The 7,539-nt window shown below is 41.3% G+C and overlaps 1 long non-coding RNA gene across 1 annotated transcript; it reads right to left on the bottom strand.

The window, feature by feature from the left end:
* Positions 1-4,909: 4,909 nt before the first annotated feature.
* Positions 4,910-5,953, bottom strand: LOC308402322. Its single transcript, XR_013972733.1, has 3 exons — positions 5,813-5,953; positions 5,168-5,251; positions 4,910-5,068 (listed from the first exon to the last, which is right to left on the bottom strand). It is a non-coding gene; the product is annotated as an uncharacterized lncRNA (long non-coding RNA).
* Between the last annotated feature and the right edge of the window lie 1,586 nt (positions 5,954-7,539).

Raw genomic sequence — 7,539 nt, 5'->3', positions numbered from 1 at the left:
ACATTTACTGACAGACACGATCTTAATAATACTGCATTTACACTTGACTCTGGCTTAATGGCACAAATGATCAGATATAACACGAGGCTCTTGAAAGCGAATTACATTAAGCAGCTAAACAGCCTCGGGAGAAGGAGCGGTGGGGGTGGGGGCCACGCCGTCATCCGGAGCCGCTCATCAGAACAGGAGATAATGGAGCACTCGGGCCGCAGCTCCTTATCTGGGCCTCCGCGTTAATAGAGCTCAAGTTATTCTCCGCACGGCTTCTGGAACAATATTATCCCTGCACACATTCTGTCAAGAGGCCGATCCGTGCTCCCAAATGGCGCTCATTTCATTAACAGCCAATTAGCGCTCACCCGGGTCGGCCAGGCCCTCAGAAGCTTGGCAGGGCTAATATTAGCAGATGAATGCCCCGCTCACCTTTTTCATCAGTGTGCAACAGACATCTGCAGGAAAATCTAGCCAGTCCGCTCAAACAGACCGTATAAAGGGCTCTGTGCTGATGTGTGCGGCTCCGATAACACAAACACTTAAACCAGATGATCTTTTAGTTATTATAGGAATTATTAGGAAATAACTAAAATATCTCCGCAATTTTGAGGTCTTCAGTTGACGCACCACGCTGTTGCTGAATTTTCCATCAAATCGCGAATACTTATCCTGTCAGAGGAATAAAGTCCATGTTTTTGTAATCATGTGGCATTTGTGCGTCACGCGCCACCTCTCAAACAAAGGGAACACTGCTCAAACGTGTCACTTTATTTCCTGTTTCAAGAGTGGGAGAAAGGTGTTTTGTGTCCTACGTGCCGATAAACGACAAAGACTCGCAGATCCAATACTTGAAAGATGACCTCGGTGCGCGCCTTCTCCATGCGTGCACGAGCATCCAGCAAACGGAATACTGTTACATCAGGCAGAGTGTAGGATCTGTGTGAGAGGCAGTTTGTGTCTTTTACCAACGCAATGCGTGTGGTCACACGCGCGCGCGCACTGACACACACAGGGTCTACGGGCTGTAGGACTGAACAACGTCTGCTCAGTAAATAACCTAAAGGCAGGTTGGCCTTTTCTCCGCACTTTTTCTTTTTTCTCCAGCATCTGAGCAACCGCCTCAACATCCACAAACACGTTAACTGACTGGTGCGCGGGAGCTTTAATTAAGGCGCGCCCACGCGCAGCAGATTAAAGGTTTTTTTTTCCTTTCTGGGGTGGAGCGCTAATCAGTTGTCAACAACATGAGGACATCTTTCTTTTTGCTCTCTCCACCACCGGGGGATCGCTGGGGGATTCAGGCAATTTACGGACTACAAAGGAGCTGGTCTGAGACAGGAAGAGAAGAAAAGCAAGAGGCGGACTTTTTGTCTGTCCCAGTGAACTGATTGTAAATGGGAGATTAGCGGGGAAGCTTCGCCAGTCCAGCAAGTGCCCGATCGAGGAGGAAGGAGAGAAAAAGACCAATTAAGTCTACCAAATGTTAACTTACACCAGTTTCCCCCCAGTTTAGCCCACATGAAATTCCAATTAAAGCGTCCCGGTAGCAGCTTTTTTCTTTCAAAGAAGGCGGAGGGGTTAGAGTGCTTGTGTCACTCTAGCCAGGGGACAACGTTCCCACAATATCTGAGACAGGAGCTCGTTAAAGTAATACAAGGGCAATATGCGATGTTATCCCCAGTACAAGGTTGTGATTCCTTGGAGAAGCAAAACCGCTAAATACCATGACTAACACCAGCACAACAACTAACGGATGATGGTGATGGAAATGAAAACACAGTCAAACAAGATGTAATCTAACAGCTGACTGTGTGTGTGTACTCTTCATTGAGCATTTGAATGAACAACGTTTTAATCAACTTGTTTTTATCATGCCTATGTAACAAAAGTCAGCTAGATTTATAGTTTTATATAATGCGAGCATTAAATTGAATTCACAAAGGAGAGTGCAGAAAACACATTTTCACAGCCAGTCAAAACCAGCCTACAGTGCATGTTTGTTGTGCCAGATATTCAGTAAGACTAACAGTAAATGAAATAAACAAGAAAAACAAGATAACTATAAAAGGAGATTAGACATCAAAATGCTATATCAGAAGGAGTTATGGCCATCTCTCCCTTAGCCTGCTTCTGCTGGGCTGTTCTTCCTGTTAAATGGGAGTTTTTCTTTCCCACTGTTGCCAAGTGCTTGCTCGTTGCGTTTGATTTATACTATAAGCATCTTCACCTTAAAATATAAAGCACAGTGAAGCGGCTGTTGTGATTTGGTGCTATATAAACGTTGCATTTGCTTTTCCACAAGCACATTCAAAGTTTATACTAAGTTTGTGCTTAGAAAGGCTGGGACCGCTTTGTGGCGTTGTTTCTTAACAACGCCACAAAGCGGTGCCTTGCCACCCCACCCCTCGTTAGTGAACCACTAGCCCTTTGAGACCATGAGCCTCCATTGTAAAGTACTGAGGGTTAATGAGCACTGGTTTCTCTTCAGTCTGTAGCTGTGCAATCAAAGGAAACAGAGATACTGACATGAGATGTTTAAAAACAACATTATTGTACATTTCTCATAAAGGAGCTAGTCTAACATTATGCTCTGATTTGGTTAAAAAAAATACCAGAAATGCCGAACTTGCTTGTCCAAAGACCAAAAAGTCCAAGATGATGGATAGAAATGAGCCACTCAAGATGCAGTGAACAGGCACAGCGTTCACTCACACCTCATTTAGATTCTTTTACAAAGTCATCCCAGAACCTTCCTCCACCAAAACCTCATCACAATGTCTTAAGGACAGTAGTGAGGAGCCTGTCCCTTGGATATGCCTGCTCATCTGCTTTGGCCTGTCAAGGGCATGGCAGGCTGAGAGGATGTGTTTTGTGGCTGGGAGGGAAGTGTGGGCTGCTGGGAACTGAGCAGTGAGGGAGCTCTCATCACTGATTTGTTGTCAGACTCCATTCTCTGACCTCCATCCGTCTGTCCATCCATGCAGCTATCTAGTCTGCAGCTCAGAAGCTGCGGGGGGAACCTGTAGTGGACGAGGGTGGTGAAGCTTCAGGTTTCTGTTAGTCAGAGACTGAATTTAGTTATTTTTATTGTTTGACCAATTTTAGGACAAAACACACACAACATCAAGTATTCACTGCTTTAATGCCACATCTGTTTCTTCAAAGTATAAAATCAAGGCAATTGCTTCCAGGGCACAACTTTTAGATTGTGCTGTGTACGTTTGTTATGTTGTGTTTAATCACTTTCATTTTCTCAAAACACGACAAACAGTAAGAATTAGCTTGTTTTCTAATCCATTAACAATGAATTATTATGTTTTTAAACATTCAGATTTCAAAGTCTGAATGATTTGGCGCTATATAAATATAACATATTACTAAATAGATGTGACTAAAACATTATGACAAAGCACCCTTGAACAAAAGATAACTTTTCAACTACTTTGGTAAAGATATTTCCAAATCACTGTGATTAGTTTGAGTTTAGTGTTGAACGTTCCCAGATTAATTCACTACTTCCCGCTAAAGTGAGTGAGCTGCAGAGTTGTGATGCCTTTTTTTTTCACCCACACACAGCAGCTGCACGTGGGTCTTTTTCCTATTTATGAATTTGTATGTTAGGTCATGTTCAAACAGCTGGCTATGATAGCCAAAGTGAAACAACACAGTAACCTTAAATGGCCAAGTAAGGCTACACTGAAAAAAAAAGTTCTTTCAATTTACTTGAATTTATTGTGTACATCGGTCCCACATAATATGAATAAGTATGACTGACTTAATTTTCCACTTTCCCTCAAGTAATTAATGCTTGCCAAATCAAAGTATTTTATTTACATCAGATTACTTTAAAAAATCATGTTTGATGTACTAATATTAATCTGTTATCATAATATCAATGTATTGCATAATGTCAATATATTTTAATGTTTAACACCAACTTATTTTTATTTGCCAGTGTTACGCAATGATATTATGTAATGTAAACACATTGCAATTATGTTCCTGCAACACAAATTATGGCTTTAAATCCTACTTAATTTTTTCAATTGAAATATTAACTGATCATTATTGACAAAAAAGGCAAAGACTGTGAGTGCTACTGAACAGTTCACCTTTATTAAACTGTAACAGCAGTGAAAGCAGCAATTCTGCCATGAACAAGTCCAAAATCACATCCATATAAACTTGTTAACACATTTTTAAAGATAGCCTGCAGAAATAGCTAGAAGAAAGAGTTAGTTTGAGAATATATTTGCAAATATTTCACAAAAAACTGACCTTAGCAGCAAATAAAAGAAAGTGCTTATAGATGATCCTGTCATCTCTTACATATAACATTTGTATTAATTACACAATTGAAAATGTAAACTAAATTAAGACTACCTGAAAAAAAGCAACACGCTTTTATGAATAAACAGATTTACACAAATATAACTTGTGTGTTATTTGACAACAGTTTCAGCTTCTGTACAAGTATTTACCTGTACAAGATTTCAAATAAGTTAAGCCTTAAATGACATTGTTACATAACTAATACCAAACACCTACATGAATTTTAATCTTCATTTTAAACATGTAAGCAGGACATTAAGGTTGACTTAGAACATATTGCTAAAAATCGTCAGTAAAAATTTCTTACAACATGATACCAAAAGGAAAAATCATCCAGCATTGCAGTCACATGAGGGGAAAGCAATAAAAACATAAGCAGTATAACGTTACTGAACACAAAATGAAAAACTGCAAAGAATTGCAGAAGTGCAGTCTTTGACTTCTCAATGAAACAGATGGTTTTTGAAAGCAAGAACTTTAGAGAGTTTAGCTCCATCCAGTTCCATGAAAACCTTCAGGAAAACGTCAAAGTTGTAGCGAAGGTCCGCAGGGTAGGCAAGGTTTAATGCATACATTAGTCCAAATAGCATTATCACAGCAAATGCTACATTATCCAAAGTCTTCGCCACCCTGATGCCTGCAAGGACAACTCTTGTTCATCTGCTGAAGCTTGCTCTTTAAGAAGATAAATTCAAACAGTGGTGTCTTCAACAGTCTCACTGATGGCACGTTGTTCCATGCCCTGTAAAAAAGAAGCCATGTTAGTCATTTCATGCCAAGTAAGTAATATGACACTGTGGAAAGTCCGAAAAAAAAAGAAAAGAAAAAGACAAGTACATACCACATACTCCCGGATAAGCATGCCAGGGTCTTCACCCATGTAGATACACACTCCCTTGACACACTCAGCATCAACATCTTCACACTGAAATGAAATGTATGTAATTAGCATCTTCATTCAGCCCTTGTCCTTCATTTAAGTTTTAATAGTGTACTTTACATGAATGTTTTTAAAGTAAAGGCACACAAATTAATAATAGGTTTACTGGCAATTAATAATAAGTTGACAAAGTGAAGGTTAAAAAAAGAACCAGATGTAAAAATACAAAATGAGAGAATTTATCATGGAAACATTTGAAATCTTCCACAATTATAAAGTTTCATCCAAAGAGGATTATGGGTGGCTGTAGCTAAGGTGGCAGAGCAGGTCAGCCACTAATCAGAAGGTCGGTAGTTCGATCCCAGGCTGCCTCCTGGCTGCATACCAAATATCCTTGGGCAAGATACTAACCCCGTGTTTGCCTACTGGTGGTGGTCAGAGGGCCCGGTGGCGCCTCTGTCAGTGTGCACCAGGGCAGCTGTGGCTACAATGTAGCTTGCCATCACCAGTGTGTGTGAATGGGTGAATGACTGAATGTAGTGTGAAGCGCTATACAAATGCAGGCCATTTACCATGTTAAGTGAATGTTCAGGATTTATCACTTACATTATCCATTTATGCCACAATTCTTTTCAGTATTAGTCCAAGCTCTCCTCTTCTGTTGACCAACTTCACCAGGTTGTCCAAGTGGAGAGCCAGCTGAGCCAGGAACTTTGTTTAAGGGGGGATGGTGGCAATTCTCTTAAACTCAGCGTTGATCTGAAAACATGAGCACAGAGGAATGAGCTTCAAAGGTTTAATACCTGGAAGAAGGCTGCAATCACTCATGCTGAAGAAATGGGCTGTCAATGGGCTGTGCCTTAACCATTTTAGGCTAATACCACAAGAACACCGTGTATGAGGCAAACCTTACCTCATGGAAATCAAATAGAGCAGGCCATCTTGCCATGAAAGCCTCCAGCATTGGTGCATCACGAACACCTTCATGTCTTCTGTATGAAAAAGTCTTTTCCATCTTGAGTTTCACCAACTCTGTTACTCTTTTTTATGTCCATGTTGTGGGCTTTGACATGTCAATAGCTTTAAGAGTCCCTTTGTCTGCTACTTCTGAAACTGAGGTAAGGTTAAGAAACTCATTCCCAAACAAGGAATCCATAAACTGAAGTCTGAAACTGCCCTGAAGACAACACTGTCTCTTGACTTCAACGATGAGATCCTCAGTTGATTCAGGCGCTCCATTAGAGAGTGAGCCTTCGACAGGTTCCGTCAGCCAAAACAGTCTTTAGGACCATAGGACTCCCCATAGGACTCTGTAGGAAAAAAAGAATTACATATCAGACATTCAGAAAGCACGGTGGCACGGTGGTTAGCACTGTTGCCGCACAGCAAGAAGGTCCTGAGTTCAATTCCAACATCAGGCCGGGGTCTTTCTGTGTGGAGTTTGCATGTTCTCCCCGTGTTTGCGTGGGTTCTCTCCGGGTACTCCGGCTTCCTCCCACTGTCCAAAGACATGCAGCTTCTGGGGATAGGTTGATTGGATAATCCAAATTGCCACTAGGTGTGAATGTGCGAGTGAATGTGAGTGTGAATGGTTGTCTGTCCCTGTGTGTTAGCCCTGCGACAGACTGGCGACCTGTCCAGGGTGTACCCTGCCTCTCGCCCTATGACAGCTGGGATAGGCTCCAGCGCCCCCCGCGACCCTGAAAAGGATAAGTGGAAGCGAATGGATGGATGGATGGACATTCAGAAAGAATCATTTCAGTTTAGTTTTCATAAAGCTATCCATACCCAATAGTCAAAGTTATAAAGATCAGACATAAAAAAAAGAAGAATTTATCTAATGAAATACATGCGACTGAACCTATTACACTTATATGAACACCTTTTATTTCTATATGCCTTTTTAAAGTCACAATGTGGACTGATCCAATCTCATAGTCAACCAATGGATAAGTATTAAGGAGTTCACAGAGCGAAGCGAGAGTGAATATTCTTGTGGATACTGGGCGGAGCTCAAAAGCTCTGTCGTGCTCTCTGTACCAGCCACCAAGCTCTCTGACAATGTAGAATATGCTGTGGTACAATGCAGATATGGTTTTTCAGTATTCTGGCAATCCACCTGCGGCCAGTACCATTCCATTTCTATAAGTTATACTCTTTATGTCACACACTGTGCAAGGTTGACCTCTAGAATGTCAGGGAATATGTACCTAATGACTTAAGCTATCTCCTCTTTAAGCAAATCCACTAGAAAGGCCGATACAGCTGAGACCTCTAATTCAGACTTGCCGAAAAATGGGGAGTTTAGATTATAAGCTATCATCATCTGATGT

This window comes from Rhamphochromis sp. 'chilingali' (assembly GCF_963969265.1).
Source record: "Rhamphochromis sp. 'chilingali' genome assembly, chromosome: 9".
NCBI lineage: Eukaryota > Metazoa > Chordata > Actinopteri > Cichliformes > Cichlidae > Rhamphochromis > Rhamphochromis sp. 'chilingali'.
This window is presented reverse-complemented; position numbering and strand designations above follow the sequence as displayed.